This window comes from Thunnus albacares, chromosome 19 (assembly GCF_914725855.1).
Source record: "Thunnus albacares chromosome 19, fThuAlb1.1, whole genome shotgun sequence".
In the NCBI taxonomy this organism is placed as follows: Eukaryota; Metazoa; Chordata; class Actinopteri; order Scombriformes; family Scombridae; genus Thunnus; species Thunnus albacares.
In genome coordinates, this window is record NC_058124.1 from 3,936,038 (window position 1) to 3,953,408 (window position 17,371).

The 17,371-nt window shown below is 39.3% G+C and overlaps 1 long non-coding RNA gene across 1 annotated transcript in view; it reads left to right on the forward strand.

Moving 5' to 3' along the window:
• The window catches only part of LOC122969849, a 30,004-nt gene extending 16,297 nt beyond the window's left edge, over positions 1–13,707 (forward strand). The window contains exons 2-4 of the long non-coding RNA XR_006399101.1: positions 2,327–2,427; positions 2,537–2,579; positions 13,006–13,707. This is a non-coding gene — a long non-coding RNA (uncharacterized LOC122969849). The remainder of the gene's footprint in view (positions 1–2,326; positions 2,428–2,536; positions 2,580–13,005) is intronic.
• Positions 13,708–17,371: the final 3,664 nt, after the last annotated feature.

The following is a 17,371-nucleotide window of genomic DNA, read 5'->3' on the forward strand; positions in this document are numbered from 1 at the left end:
GATGTTGTTGATTTCTGTGGCTCTAAAACAGTTGTCGGCAAATAGTGGCCCGTGGGCCAAATCTGGCCTTCCAACAAAAGTATTTGGCCCCCTTGACAAAAGCTACAGTTTTTACTTTAATAGTTTGCATCAAAACTTTAACATGATTTTTCATATATCTGTTGTAGATAACTATATTATTTCAAGTCTAATATAATTCCTGATAAATATGACCTCTTATCATCTAATAATATTCAATGCCACTGCATGAAGAGATGCATGCAAACCGAGGCCAGTTCACCTTGTTCTGAGCCAGGCTGTTAAGGTCGTACTGCAGGCAACGTACTGCTAATGGACAGCGCCTGGTGCTGAAATTACATCTAATAAACATACCATATGAATGACACAGATGAATAATTTAATCATCTTCATTTGTATAAAACAAGTAGGGTACCCCATTGATTTAAACACAGTTTTATTGCCTATTTTATCATTTTATTTGACTATTTAGACAAAACAGATCTGTGTCTCATGAGCAGAAATAGGTGACAGTCAAACAGAAATGTCATGCTGATAAAAATTTTAGGCAGCAGCAACAACAACACTTTGTTTCAACTATAAATAAACCAGCAGGCCACTGTTAATTGTGTCTGGATAAACTATCAATTAAACTTCCAGTCTCTTACAACACATCACTAATTTGCACAAAGTTTTTTCCCCCAAGCAGCTCAGCAAAATTGCTCTGTTAGGCCATACTTACTAGTGTAAAAAATGACATCGACCATCTGTTACAATCCTATGGATGTTGGCTGCAGGCAGTCCTCCAGTGATTTTTGTGGCAGTTGGTTTCTTGAATGTGTCTTTATTGCATTCATGGCAGAGAAAGAGGACTTGCAGTTGTATGTTGATCCAAACCTCGTAAGCAAACCTCATAATACAAGTTTTGTTAATTGTACTGTACTCTTGGGAACAGGCTATCCAAAATGCACAGACTGACTCTGCGCTACTGAAGGCATGCTTGATTTGGCTTGTTGACTGAAATTCCACCAACTCAGTCTTGATTGCCGCTGCATCCAGAGAGGGTAGTATTTCCATGGCCATGACAGTGGACAGAAATGTCCACATAGTTGGATTGTGAGAGGATCATGCTCAAAAGCAGCCTTTGGAACTACGAAATGTTGAAATCTCAAGGAAAAGTTGTCTATCAATGTCTTGATGAAAGTCTCCATTACTTTAGTCACAACAGCATGACCTGGCTGCCCCGCTTGCTGTTTTCTCAGTGCATTGAAGTGTAGGAGCCTTCCACATACCATGTCTGCTTGGAACAAGTCAAGTTTCTTTTTGATTTCCCTTGCAGCTACAGCTTGAGAGCAAGTGACCAAATTTATCAGCCAAAAACGAAAGGCCATGAAGTCCCCCATTTTTTAGCAAGTTTTTTAGGCAACTTGCTCTCTTGAAGGAAATATATTACCTGGTCATACAGTTCCATAAAGTGCCCCAGGGCATCTCTCTTACCTAACCATCTCACATCATTATACAGAAGGAGATCGTTGTGCACTGCATCCTCTGATTCATTCACAAGCTGTTGGAAAAGACGGTGTGCTTGATGTTTCTCTGACAAGTTTATCACATGCATGACTTTGTACAAAATTACCTGCTGAACTAAAAGAAGTTATGGACAAAGCACACTCTGATGGATGACAGTGCAATCCGTTGATGTGAGGGGAAATTTCCTTTCAAGTTGCTGATCACTCCCCGATGTCTTCTCACCATGGCTGGAGCCCCATCAGTTATGAGAGAGTTGACTTTTCCAATGATAGTTAGATAGTCCATGCAGAGTGAACAATTCCTCCAGCTTTGAGAACATAATGTCACCTCTGGTAGACCCCTCAAGAGGGATCAATGCAAGCAGCTCTTTTTTGATCTCTTTTCCATCAAAACAATTAACAAAAATACACAGTGGAGCGACATCAGTCTTATCAGTACTTTCATCAATAGCCAAGGAAAAGAACTGTGCTTGACCTTGCTCCTCAATAATCACATTATGCACATCATCTGCCAGCGCAGATGCATTACACAGCATTGCACTGACCTTACAGACTGGGGGGCCTGTTTGATCACAGCAATCACGCCATCCATGGACTTATCAGTAACTAGTTCTTCCAACATACTAACCATGCAATCCTTTAGCACCTCGGCATCTGTGAAAGGCATGTTGTTAGCATGTTAGCACCCAAGCAGCTTTGAGAAATGCCATGGTAGCTCTTGTCAGTTGAGTTACACTTTGGACAAAAACTCAACTACTATGAGAGTAGTTGGCTGACAAGACTCATTTTTTGTTCTTCAGGTCTCTGTGTCAGGTGGGAAAGCAATGTTGAAATCGCCAAGCCTTGCTCCAAACTGTTTCATTACAAAGAAGGCACACCAGCATGGCGTTGGAAAATGAAGGTTAGACAAATGCATACTTCTCTGTCCATTTATCTTTAAAACTCCTGTTTTCACTATCCACTTTCCTTTTGTTTGATTTTGAGAAAGACATTGCACATTTTATCAACAGCAGCTGGCTTGCTTGGCTTTGATGGTCGCCTAGAAGACGCCTGGTGAGTCGAATAAACCATGGCAAGAGTAAATTAAACAGTGAACAAACTGTTTTATAAAATTGTTATTCCAATCTTGACTGAATTAAGATGATAGTCAAACACAACATATTAAACATACAAACAACAACAGGCCTACATCTTCACTGTGCTTGTAAAACCAAGTTTGCCCCTCTTGAGCATTGCTGAAAAAAATCTGGCCCATGGTTGAACCTAATTGCCAACCCCTGCTCCAAAATAATTAATGTTACAATCATACAATAGACTGTGCAGACAACAAAGAGGGTTGACCAAAAAAGGAAAAATCAATTCAAGATCTAGTTATTATCTTTTTCTGGAGTGGGCTGAGTCGTACTTATAATGACTAAACTGATTCAGAGTTCATTTTTGGATTTGGCTTTTTATGGAGCTTTCAACAAAAGCAACAACAACATTTCCAAGGCCAAGAATTAACTCTAAATCATTTAATTTAAATGAAAACAAGATTACAACTAGAGGTAGGAATTACAACTCTTTTTTCCGAAACCAACAAGCACACCCACTTTGCGCAGCAGTTGATAAGATGTGAAAGTGGGCCTTCTTTACACAACTAGGCCTGCTTCCTTTGATTTATGTGTGCTACCAAGTGCAACACCATGAATGTCTTCAAGGACAGACTGTACAAAAGTGTATGCCATTATCCCCATCCATTTGATTTATTGCATTTAGACTACATAGACATGCAAAAGACATGTTTACTGATTCAAACTGTTTTGTTCCATTCAGTAAAAACATGCTTTGTATAAGCTGACCACTTAATAACAAACAGCTATCTCCAACAGCGTTATCACATCATTGTGTTTCAATACCTTTCGTTGACTTTCAATAAGCTTTTAACCATGAAGTAATACACTCTATGTACAGTATTCCATGGCTGAGCTGACAGGCTTTCAGTCACAAGTGAAGTAAAAAGCAACTGATCCAGTTATGTCAGTGATGATTCAGTTCACTCAGAATTGAGGATTCATTCATGAACTGAACACCTGTAATTGCAATTTACTGCAGATAATGCAAGAAATGGTTGAATGCGTGTGATTGTGAGCCCAGAACATCTCAGGGTGTCTCTCAATGGCAAACACACTGCAAATTAGTAGGTAGAAATATGTGTCAGTGAGTGTTGACTCAGTCGGGGTGAGCGAGGGAGATGAATGACAGTCGTGACAAATGCTATAATTTATAGGTATCATATAACTCTTTATTGTGGCATTTTCTTGCAGCATATGAGCCAGTGGGAGAAACCATTCAGTCCTGCCAAACATCACTGATATATTCACTTTAAATTAATGTACAGCAGTAAAAATATGTTATTGATTTCTTAATGGGGCTTCATGACAGCTATTACAAAGTAAAATGAAAACCCAGCAGTCGCACCATATAAATCACTAACCTGTGGTTAGTGATTAAACACCTTGCTGACAGTGTCAACACAAACTGAAAGTCATTATAAGCAAAGAGTGCATTCTTGCAGGGCTGTTGTATTGTACAAATATTTCTAATAAACTATATGTAAATATTGGATAGGATTCAATAAATTGCTGAAGATGACTTTGACTGATTCGAGACTGGAAATAGGAGACAGAGGAATGAGGAACAAAGTCAAGCACCTTGGAGGTATAGTCATCAGCCTCAGCTTGTGTTTATTGCTAGTTAGCAAATCTTAGCATGCTAACACTCTTAACTAAGATGGTGAACATTGTAAACATTGTACCTGTTAAACATCAGCATGTTAGCATTGTCATTGTATCAGTATGCTGATGTTAGCGTTTAGCTCAAAGCACTGCTATGACTAAGTACAGTTACACATGGCCGCTAGGGTGGTTGTAGCCTCTTACTCTTGTTCCTAAACTACTAGCGCTAAGTACTGGGGATCTAGATGCAAACGATTAAGGAAATAGGCTTAAAATATTGACATGATGTGCATAAAAGTATGACTGGGACATTCTGACTCTGACCTGTAACTTTGATACGCTTGAGAGATACAGATAAAGCAACTGACTGGATCCTGAATTGGGATTGTTTTGTCACACAAAACTACAAGTTTATTTTATTAAGCCTTTGCTGAATTCCAGCTTTGCCAAAACTTTCTGAAGATAATTTATATTCTAAATTAATTTATAATCAGTTTATTTAATCTATCTGTAATATCTTTACACAACTATATCATTTTTTTTGCCCAGTTATGCAATTACCACAACACATTGAGAAATTTAAAAAAGTCATTGATCACAAATTGCAACTCAAGCCCCTGAATATTCATTATTTTGGCAGCAATGATAACAAAAAAACATGTTCTGTGTGCCACAATGCGTCATTGTGCACAAGATAATGCTCGCAAAGTGTATGTGTGTGGCAGCAAACAGCAGTGTGTTGCAGTAATGGCAGGGGGCAAGGATCGAGCGTAGCTGCAAGCTGTCACACTCCTGACTTAAAGAGGTAGTGCGCTAACTCTGCATACACACACACACACACAGTAACACACCAGCTATTATACCCAAGCAGCCAGTCTGGAGGAAATGAAGCATCATTGTCATACGCAAGCACACACACACAGCACAGCCTGAAGTGTTCTCTTTTGTTGAGGAGGGCAACAAAAGACAGTGGGACAATGAGAGGAGGAGATGGCTGCCTCTGAGGGAGGCAATGAATGAAAGAAGAAGAAATGGAGGGAGGAGAAAAAGAACAGAGGTGGTGTTGTTGTGATGGACAGGTGAAGGCAGCCAGGGAAACGGGGTACTGGATGAGCAAATGCTGATTTGTATGGCATTTAACCACGGGCCACATGTCAGTGATGATGTAGGTGGTGTGGGGAATGTTAGTGTGCAGCACGAGACTAGGATATGCATTAGGTCACTTGCATGCAAGCAGGAGACGACTCTCAAGTAACCTTGTCTTTTTATCTAGGAATGGGGATTTTGCATAAACAGCATTTGTAAAAAACCAGGGACACAATCTGTGCCTGAATTGCTTTATTTCAGGGATTTATCGTAGCCCAAGGTCATTAACATGTCCTTGTTCTGACCAAACCTTGTGATTTGTCCTTCACTTTTAAATCCCAACCTCTCCACTCAGATCGCCTCAACATTCACATCACACTTACACCTTCTACCCGCCGAGTACTTGTGCGGCACACACGCACACACAGATGTGCACGTCTGTAGACAAGACATACATCTATATACACACAGCTCCCCACCCACACACCCTCTAGAGCTGAGCGGAGAAGGGCTGCAGATGCCTGATACCTCCCGTGCTCTGTCAGAGACCCAGTGGCAAGAAAGTGGCCGAATGCATGTGCAAGGATGGGGGTGGGATTAGAGCTATTTAAAGCTGTATGCGTCTGTCTCTCCAGGCTCAAGCACCAGATACGTTCTCCCCCTCCTTCTCTCTATTTTTTCCTTTTTCCACAGAAAGCATCCCATACACCACTGTGGCTCAGTAAAGCAGGCATGCAGGCCTTTGCTCCTGGGCTCAATCCACTTATGTAACATCGTCATTGGTGGAGAAGGAGCACCATCTGGGCCTGGGGCTACTGTACTCACTGTCCTTAGTGTGTGTGCTTGTGTGTGTGTACGTGCCTTTGTGAGTTTGTTTAACAGAGAGGGAAAGGGTATTACTGCTTATTATCTGTTTTCTCAGTCGTTAAAGGTGTTACAAGTCACATTTTTAAACATGAATCTATCGGTATAGCACAATGTCTACACAGGCTGGGAAAGCAGCATGTTAGCATCACAGCACCTACAACTACACAGGATCAGTTCATGCACAGTATTAAGTGTACGTCACCTGCACTTTAGGCAGCGCTCACAATCAACACAAACCAATACACAATCACCATCATTAACTTGAAGAAAATATGCAAGAATACACTTTTGGCGTGGGTACGTGTATAGCACTAGTGAAGTGTGATCCGTTGCACGGTAGATTGATTAAAATAGGTATTGATTCAAATAGAAGTCAATCATTTTTTGTCAGACGAATAGAAGGCAACTGAAGATTGTCGGAAATAGGCTTGGGCGGTATCTATTTTTTCATAACTTCATACCTTCCTTATATTTCACCGGGGTATTTGTGTTAAAAAAATAAAAAATAAAAAAAAAACGGAAAAGCTGAGCTGCTGGTGATACTAGGTGATACAAGTCATTATAGCATGTATGACATTGTCTAGCCTACAATGCTTTGCTTTATATCTAATATGCAATTTACTTAATAAGATAAGTCTTGCTGGGTTTAAATAGTTATGGCCCATAGAATAATGAATAGATAGGAAATAAATGCCCCTCGTCCATAGATTCTTGCTGGAAGACCCAATGACACTTGCCGCAGTGGATACCGACACATGAGTAGGCTGAACGGAGATGTTGTGTGGGTGATAGTAGCAGACTGGCAGTTGAATAAAATCATGTGGCTAATAAACTACTTTTGTTGTTGGAAGAAGTCATCTCAAGATAAAGTTATATTTTCATGATTCCACACCACTTGCAGTTGCCATCTTTCTCAGCTCAGCTTCCTGTTCCACCAGTAGAGATCGACCTCTGGTGGCGTGTGCTGTGCACTATAATACATCACCTCAATACAGCATCTCTATCAGTTTAACAGAAAGAGTGGCATCTGTATTTTTGACAGTATTGAAAATCATACCTTGGGGACTTCTAAATACCCTGGTGTACTGTAATACCTTGATACCACCCAAATATAATGTCTCTTGTGTACACAAGCTGTAACATTAATTGTGGTATTTTAGTATGATTAGCATAAAAGGATAAAACATCAGGGATGAAAGGTGTTTCTGAAATTCAAGACCACATTTGCCATAAAACTGTGGGTGCCACAGTTGTTTTTAGACTGTGGGTGATAAATGTGTCAGAATTGATTTCTCCATCTACCTTTTCATCAGCCTTTTGGCCTCTCATTCATATTTCCACTGTCAGATTTTCAGTGTTGTTGCTATTGCTACTGGGGGAGCTCAGTCAAATGAGGAATATAGGTAATCAAGTGTGGAGTGCCTCAGGGCTCTATCCTTGGCCCATAATCGTTTTTACATGTTCCTCCTAGCATATGCCATCCATAGACACAGTATCAGGTTTCACTCTTATGCCGATGATACAAAACTTTATCTTTCCATTGATCCTAACAAGTTTACCCATCTAGACACACACCACTGCACAATTGACATTCAAATCCAGATGTTGCTTAATTTCTGTTAGAGAAATTTAGAAATTTTGCTTCATTAGCTCATGGAAAATTTCAGTTGACTGTCCCAATATCACCTAAAAGGAAATTCTGCAATATTTTTATCTGCATCTTATTCTCATAATTATGGCCATTCTGACTAAGGGTCATGTTAACTGTGCACTCACCTCCAATGTAGGAATTTGGGAAATGCAACCTCAGCAAAAGAACATAAATCTGGGAAAGCAGCACCTCCATAAAGCTTTCAAAATAAATTTAAGCTTTCCATAATTTTTTTGAAACACTTGTACCTGAATCCAATGGAAAATAAATACAGAAATGAGCTCCTTATGTTAGCTATTGCAGCTAACTGCAAAAGGATATACTTCTGGAACAACTTGCCAGCTAATCAAGAAGCTATCAGATTCCCTTGATCTTCTCATTATATTTTGTATTGCTTGTTAGCTTATGAAAGCAATGGACTTCTACACTCAACAATCAACACTTGCTTGACACCATTAATGCGGAACGCACACACAGCCACAGAGCAACTTGTATTTATAATTTTTTCTGACACCAAACATGAATGCAAGTACTGTACCTTGACCTCTGCAATCAGACCCAAATCTGTATGACATTCTCAGTTCAAGACTAGTGTGGTTAAATAATAAAGGCTCACCTTCTCGGTGTTGGTTGTTTTTGTTGCTAGACTCAAATTTACACTAAGGATGACTGATTGATGTTAACAGTATTCCACATAGCACTGTTATAATTGAGATACATGTTTTATGCTTCAAAGATAAAACAACATAAGAACTAAAAGTTGTCTGGCAGGCTGATGTGTTCCCTTATATGTTAACGAAGAGGCAAGGTAACTATACATCTACTACAATCTACAATCAGATCACAAACCAGTTGTTTGTTGTCATGCACCCTGTATCTCACCCAAAGTGAACTTTAGCTGAGGCAGTTCTCCTAGTGGAGACGGAAAACTGTTTCCGTATTCTTCAATATTACTTCACTTGCATTGATTGTAGGCCAGTTTTTCATATTCTTAGACTCATTCCATAATGTATAGTGTTGAGAAGATTTATCGGCAGTAGACCTTGTCCTGCTGTCAATGGTTGTCATTGGGCTACAGCCAGTCTCAGCAGTGAAAGTGCCAAAAGGAAATTATATGCAAGTAGCTGTCCGGGATATTGCTACCCAAAATAGGTTTTAAAAGGATTCTCACTTAAACCCTCATGGACCTCTAGGTTGTTTTTCTGCCCTGACAGAACAATTTTCCACTGTTAGCTTAGTCACAGTGCTAGCTTGTTTACTTCAAGAGTGAAGGCTAGAATTCTCCCAGCCCAGACCTAAAATAAATTTGGTCTAAACTAGTGAAAGTTCAGCACCACAATGAGCAAGGGGAGCATTTTAAAATAGAAAACATGGTCTTATGTTCTGTTGCTTCAGCTAATATTCTTATGGGTATGCAGGTATGCTCTGTGAAGGTGCTCCATCCTCCTCTCTTGCCTCTTCTGCCTTTTTTATTAGATTAATCTTTGCATTGTACACACTATTTCCCTTGTCGTTCCAGATCTGCCATTCCGCACCTGTCAATTAGCTGTCTCTTGAGTGTGACGCCTTAGTATCACCTGACCAAGTCATCTGTCCATCAAGCTGCTGTTCTTTTGCAGCCAGCTGCAGTATACTGAGGAAAAATGGCAGTTATTAGTCACTTAGATTGTCCTTTATGTTGTTGGCTTAATGTTCCATCCTTTGTTCTATTCTGCCTGCCTGCTTTAGCCCTCTGGATTTGTTTCCTTTCTGCCTGTTTTCTTGTAAATCTGCCTTTTGATCTAGTTTTAGACGGTTTTTATTATCACAGCTGTTCTGTCTTCTGAGTCTGCTTTGCAGTACCAAATCTTTGATTCAGTGTTAACACCTGCAGTTTTTAACACAAATGTCATGATTCTTTTCTCATATGCAAATCCATTCAGATGGCATCAAACAGCAGGGAACTGTATTTCTGAGTTCATTTTTATATCTGAGATGGCGTAGCCTTTTTTTTTTTTTTTTGGATAATAAACCTCATCACTGTATAATCAGAGTAATTATTTTATTACTATGTTTGGTATGACATTTAAAGTTATGTGCGCTATTACCAAGACATTATGGCAGCTGATTGGCTATTGATTAAAGAGTAGGGAAGCAGAAGTTATTTTAGGCCTCCAGGCTTTGAAGATAAATCATTTTCTGTATACCTATAGACAACCTATAGGTACCTGGCAGTTGGAGTATATTCAATTCAATTTCCCTATGCTGTATCACTATTTCAAAATTTTCTTTAGACAATATCCTTACTGTTACTTAACATAGAGACACAGGACTCTCTCTCAGATGATATAATGATCATATGGGTGTATGTTATGGCTATCAGTTTTAATGACCTCAGCCTTGTTTCTGAGAAATCATTAATCTTTTGTGCTAATTATTTAACTGTGAAAGTTTCGTGTCAATCCAAGCCATAGAGGTGCTCAAACTGTGAGTCACGTAACATTGTCTATGGGAAAAATGAATGACACTTTTACTTCCAGAACCAGAAGCGCCAGAATTGCTCCTTCTACTATACAGAAATTCAACCACTGAGGAATAAAGGCAGAATGTGACAGAAAATATCCTCCTTATTGAACTTGAAGTTTCATTTATTGATGAAGACCATAAGATGCAGTTGAGAGCTCTGAAAAAAATGTTAGTAACTTGAGCAGTGGCGTACTGTCTGAGGGGCAGGGGCTAAAAAGTATAAAGGGCACCTGATACATTCAATGAGTTTGGTAAAAAGGCTGCATCCTCAATTAAAATTAACATTTTATAGGGTGATTCAGAAAATAAAGAAAACAACACCTCTGTATTAAAAGGGATTTCCTTTTTAAACATTTATTTTGCAAACATCTGTATTAAAATACAGGGAATGGGTAATGTTTTAAACGTTTATTTCACAAACACATCTGTGGTAAAAACATGGAACTATGAAACTGGTCTTGTCAGAGAAGCAAGAAGCATGATTGGTGAAATAAAAGGAGAATTCTTTGGCCATGAGTTTGTAAATGTTAATGACCTCGTTGTGGTCAGTTCGGATGTCCCTCTCAATGGACAACAGTATAAGATCTGAGAGCCTTCCTTCTCAACCTCTCTTTCTAAGCTGGGTCTTCATTAGCCTCAATTTGGAGAATGATCACTCAACAGATGCAGTTGTCACTGGCAATGCAGATCCCTTTATATTGTCTTCAATTTTCTATATCTTGGCATTCTGTAATCATAGGTTAACCCAATGCCAATCTCCCTCTCTACAAGTGCACAGTAATCCAAGCTAAAGGGTTGTAAACAAATTTTGAAGATACTCTAATGATTTACTTAAAGATTTTACTACATCACATGGTTAATCCCCAGTTTGTACCAAATATTTAGTGTAGAGATGGTTAAATACATATCTAGCTAGCTAGCTACTATCAATCTAGCATATTGTTTAGTATGCTATAGAGCTTTGGACAGCTCTACATATAAAACCATTCTAGAAAAGTCGACATACATTGGTAATGTACCCTTTATAAATTAATTAACTAATTTTAATCCATACACTTGTTTCAATTGCAAAAAGGCCTTGCTATGTCACCTATGTCACAATTGTAGTATTATCAAGGTTACAGTTTAGACTGCGCTGACCCAGACAATCGAAGGGGGGCGTGACTGAGCAAACTAGTGAGTAGTACTGTACCAAAATCAACTGAATGGATTACTGCCAGCTACAAAAGGTTTTTAAGGATGCTTCATTTTCCTTATGGTCAGCCTATGTAAAGCATACATGAATTTTTACCCTAATGGGCAATTTACTCCATTGTAAGGGCATCTTAAAGGGCAAAATATTTTGTGTTCTTCAAAGGAAGGGCACTTTACCATGTACTTCTCCCCTACAGAACACCCTATAGGGCACTTTTTTTGATTGAAAGGACACCCAATTCTACACTTCAGTATGTTAGACTTAGGGGAACCCTAAATTGCACTTTTTCCATTTTTTTGTCCACTAGAAGGGCACCCAGACAGAACCTCCAGCTCACCCCATTACAACAGTAACTCATAGGGCACTGCATTACATCCTCTTCATTTAAAGGGCACATCATGTTTTCTTGCTTTTGGGGGTACTATCACATTTTATCATATTGTGGGGGCACTTCATCATACTATGGGGGCACCTTAGAGGGCACTTCATCATACTTTGTGGATCTTAGAGGTACTTCATCATACTGTGGAGGCACCTTAGAGGGCACTTCACCATACTGTAGGGGGAACTTAGAGGGCATTTTTTCATACTGTGGGGGCAACTTAGAGGGCACTTTGGCTGCATTTTATTTTCTTGGGGGACCCACCCGAGTCTACCAGTGAACTTGAGATATTCATCTGATCTTTAATAGAACATCAACAGTACAGAGAATACAACTCCCAAAGTGCATTTAATGGCAAGCTGAAGCTAAAAATCACACTTTGTAGAAATCTGATAAAACTGTACATTTATCAGTTTAAACCTGATCACTTTCAGACTTAGGGTCTATATTAGATTAATAAGCAGCTACAGTCCTCAGCTGTAATGTGCCTCTCATTGACTTCTTCACCATAGCAACATATGCTAAGGCTTATGGGTACTGTAGTACTTAGAGCCATTCTTTAACACCAAAGTGATGGAAAAACATGATTTCTCAGAGACAAAGTCAAAATAATTAAACCTGGCCACAACATAAACCTATAGTATTGTAAAATAATCCCATGTTTCTGCTTTGAGACATACACTTTGAACCACCTGCTACTCCTACTTCACAACCCTATTATAAACTTATATCAACTGGGTCTATGCACTGTGGACCTGTACAAGATCTGCATGAGCTGATTCAGTCTCTGTTCAAGAACTTTCTGAGGCATTTACTGGGCGGGTCAAGCTAGTCATCTTTTCTCCAATTTGCAAAGTCTCCCCAAGTTCTCTGTCCATGTTATTTCATGCCTCAGCAACTAAATGGCACACAGTTGATCTGCTGCAGGTTACAAAAAAAACTCAGTAAGTGGTTTCAGTTCAAATGTGACCTGCTTCATTTTAGCAGAGGAAAAAGGCCAGCAGATGAGAGCGTGTGAGTGCTGTGCTGAGCCCTGCAGCCTGTTCACTCCCCCCTCTATGTTTCCTCCTGTGCAGAAGGGCCAGCAGTAATGACCTCCCTCCGCTCCGCAGAGCACCTTCAGCCTGGCCGTGGGCTGAGGCAATCTGTCGCTTGTTTGTGCCGGTGACATCTGCTCCCATGGGGACCCGGGATTATTTCTCCTCTCTTTTCCAAGCTCCTGAATGTAAACCTGTGTGTTTTTTGGATTTCATTGTATGTGGGGGTGTGATGAGTGAGAAAGACAGTGAGACGAGCACTTGCATACACAAATATTCTTGTTGTCAAGTGAAAATTACAGTGTGACCAGGATGGTCAGTGTCTTAAGGCAGATATTTCACACTCATTTGAAGGGTAAATATATGCATGTCAACAGAAAAAAACACATGCAATTTCTTCTGAGATGGGGTGTTGGCAAGTTACAATTGCTTGATGACACTGTGAGCCACAATGCTGATTTGTTTCTGCATTTTGTTCTTGCAAGCTTGTTCCTGCTTTTATTCATGATATACTCTGCTTACTGTAATATATATCCACCGCCAGCTGCTGCACTGCTCACCTGTGACTGGTTGCTGGTGTGTGGTTAATATATAAACAGATTTACTCTTTACAAAAAATCAAGGATGCACATGCAGCAGGGTTTAGAAAACATATAATTACAATGTCTTTTACAGAACAGTTAAATTATGAAGAAATAATGCAACTTATTGTAAACCAGTAAAATGACTTTTACGAATTTGTATGTGGCGTTTATCATTTTATTTTAAAACTATAAACTTTTTCACTGCATGTCTCACCTCATGTTAGATAACTAATCTGATACACATGGCAATTCCAAATTTCAGTTCACCACTACATGTACTCTTGGACTATGCAACACAAGTTCTTACAGGTAGTGAGAAATAAACTGTGAGTGTCCCAAACCATCAACAAGCAGTACAGGTTAAGGGTACAGAAGCCCGCCTCACACAAATAACATGAGCGATAATTTCAGGGAAGCTTACCCCATCCTATTCTCCAATCAAGTACAATCCTCAGGTACAAGCTAACTAGCTTATGGGCTATGGACATTACAAAATTTTCCATGAGGAATAACATGAACAATAATGTCAGGGAAGCACAGGGCAGGAAAGGAGTGGACAGAATGAAGATGCTTAATATGCTGGTTACTTGAGTGGTTTGATATACAGTATTTCTGTATGTCTCATAGCTTTTACAGTTATTTGTGAAATTCAGAGTTTGTCATTTTCCAATGATGGAAGGATGCAGAGAAGAAAGGAATGAAAGGGAAAGCGAAGAACATAAAGGAAGGAGGGAGGAGGACATACATGACAGAGAGACAAATAAAGGAGAAAAGTGTAAAAACGAGCCAGGAGGCAAAATGAGGGTGAGAGCAAAGAGGAAAAGACAGGAGAAAACCTTTCGGAGCAGGAGAGGAAACAGGACAAGAGATGAGAGAGATGATGAGGGGAGTGAGAAATAAGTGAAAATCAGAAGTTAAGAGAAGGAGAGAGGAGAAAAATGTGCAATGAGGAGCCAGGAGGAGAGTGGAGAATTGGTGAGAAGAGGACAGAAGTGGAAGTCTGGATTTGAGGAGTGAAGAAGAGAGAAGAAAGGGAGGAGTGAAAGAGAAAGTGGGGAAAAGAATAAAGGAGAGAATAGGAAATGAGATGCGGAAACTTGTGGAGAAAGCAGGTGAAGAGGAAGAGGGACAAGAGATGAAAATGTGTTGAGAAGAAAGGAGGGAAGAACAGAGGAGTAAATGAGGGCAGAGGTGCCAGGAGCAGATGTACGAGAATAAGATATGCATAATCTTTTTAGCATCTTAAGTTTATGATGAGAAATCTCCTACCTTCTACTTTTTTTGTTTTATATTTTCTTCTTTCAGTGGAGGATGTTTCCAGGGATGAATGAGTGAACTGAGAGTGAGAGAAGTTAAGAATAATAATATATGTCAATGTTGTTTATCTTACTATGCTATTCCCTAAAGAAATCTAATATAATTTGAGTGAATGTTCTTCTGTTGGCCTAATATTCAAGTCAGAGTAATGAAGACCACATTAACTTGGCACTGTTGGGTATCCTTGATTTGCAATTAGAGCAGCCCAGATTATTATGGGATGGATTCAAATGTAGCAGATTTGTCAGCTAAACATTAATTCTGTGAACTCTACTCTAGCACAGTATAACAAAAATAGGTTTCAAGATCAGTAATGCTGTTTACCCCAAATTCCTATCCTACCTATGTAATGTAACTTAAAAATAGTAAGCGTTATGGTTTCAGGATGATGAAGATAGTTGGAGAATGTTTTTTTCTGGGCAACTATCATGTTTTTCCCAAATGATGTACAGATTTTTAGGCAATCCATTATCTCAAATGGCTTAAAAAATAGTGCACATAGCTGCCATAAATGGGTAAGAAATAGGTTCGGGTTAAGCCCCGAATGTTTACAACGTCTGGCTCTGCTCTGCCCCTGATCCAGATTATGACTACAAACACCACACACTAAAGGAAACAAAGTGGAGTAAAACACTAGGTTGCAACGTCCGTGGACTGTGAAACATGCAATTTGTCGAGGGGTGGGAAGATACTGTATGTAGTCAACTGTGTGTATATGTGTGTTATATATTCACTGCACGACTACACAGCAGTGCTGTGGACCTAATCACAACTTACTGTCGGTCAGCATTCCAACAATCTGACTGCTCCCTGCACAGCAGATTCAAGCCATCGACTTACTGTGGATCTAAAGCAATTATGTCTGATCACTGACACAAATGGAGACAGAGGGAGAGAGGAAAGGGCTGGAGAGGGAAGAAAAGAGCAGGATCGTTTTAGATTATGGCAGTTAACAGTGATGTAGTATTTATATGCAGTTTTATCCTACAATACTTTGATCTACACAGTCACCATAATTACTCAATGAGTATTAAAGTGAGCACAATAAAAGAAATTGTGTGATTATCAGAGGTTTGTGTGGTTATTTTGCAGGAGGTGTTGGTTGCACATGATTTAATCAAGGTAACCAAGAGAATTACTGTGCATGATGACTAGCTATAGTATGCTTTGCTGTGGTGGTTGTCTAATTAGGCTGCAGATGTATCACGTATTTGGTCACACATATTTTACTCTGGGCATGAACATCACAAACATTGACTTCAAACGCTGCTGTTAGTGTGCAACCAGAAAATGTATGTTCAGTTTTGTGAAGATAAGAGGTGTATAATCAATGCTGCAGCTGTAGCCACATAAGCCAAATGACTTTTCTACTACCTATCATTACAGAACATTTATGTATTGCTATATTGTTTTTTTAAAACTCTTTACTGTCATAATATTGTTTTGAGATATTAGGTGGAAGTGTTACATTTTTATGTAATTCAGGGGTCCATTGAAAATAATAGGAAAAAAGACTGAAACTGAATCCCTATCAAACAAGCTCTCAATCACATATTGACGTAGATTGCTGCAATTTTGCTTAATTTCTTGTGGAAATCAAGCAAGGGCACGCCAGAAAACAGTATGGGTAACGTGAGTGTAAACTTAAAAGGCCACTGAGTCAGATGTACATAGATTTTGAAATGCGTAATTGTGTGTGACAGCATTTCCATACAGTTTTACTGCCGTGAAATGATGAGGTGGCTGTAGGTCTTAAGATCAATGTAGCTTGGCTGTCTCCCTTTATTACCCCGATTAGACATAGCCTAAATTAAACTGTAGGCTTTCTAAATGGGTTAAAGGCTCGGTTCACCCAAATTATAAAAAGTACATGTATTTTGTCACTCAATTCTCATGGTAGACTTCTGAGATATCTGCCTCCATCTTACAGTGACACACTGAAGGTGAATGGAATTTAATTTGTGGTGTTTACAGGATTGAAAATGTCCATGTAAAAAAAATCAACAGCAATTTCTGTTTCCACAATGTCTGGTTTCTGGTTACTTTTCATAAATATTTCTTCAGTAGAAAGTAGTTCCAGTGAAAACCATTCATAATTAGGTCTGTGGATTATCCTCAGTAACATTGTTTTTGGAAAAACCAAGTTGCTGTTGAATTTTCAGCCACGTTTGTTGGTCGGTCAACCACTTTGGTCCAGACAGATATATCTCCACATCTACTGGATGGATTGTCATTAAATTTTGTACATACATTCATTGTCCCAAGAGGATGAACCCTACTGACTTTGGTGATCCCCTGACTTTTCATCTCGCACCACCAGCAGGTCAAAGTTTTCACTTATCCGATGAAATATCACAACACGCAAATGGTTTGTCATGAAATTTTGTACAGACATTCATGGTTCCTAGACAATGTAAACTGATGACTTTGGTGATCCCCTGACTTTACCTCTGGCACCACCTCAGGATGAATTGTAACTATGCGATCCCCTGACATATTATTTA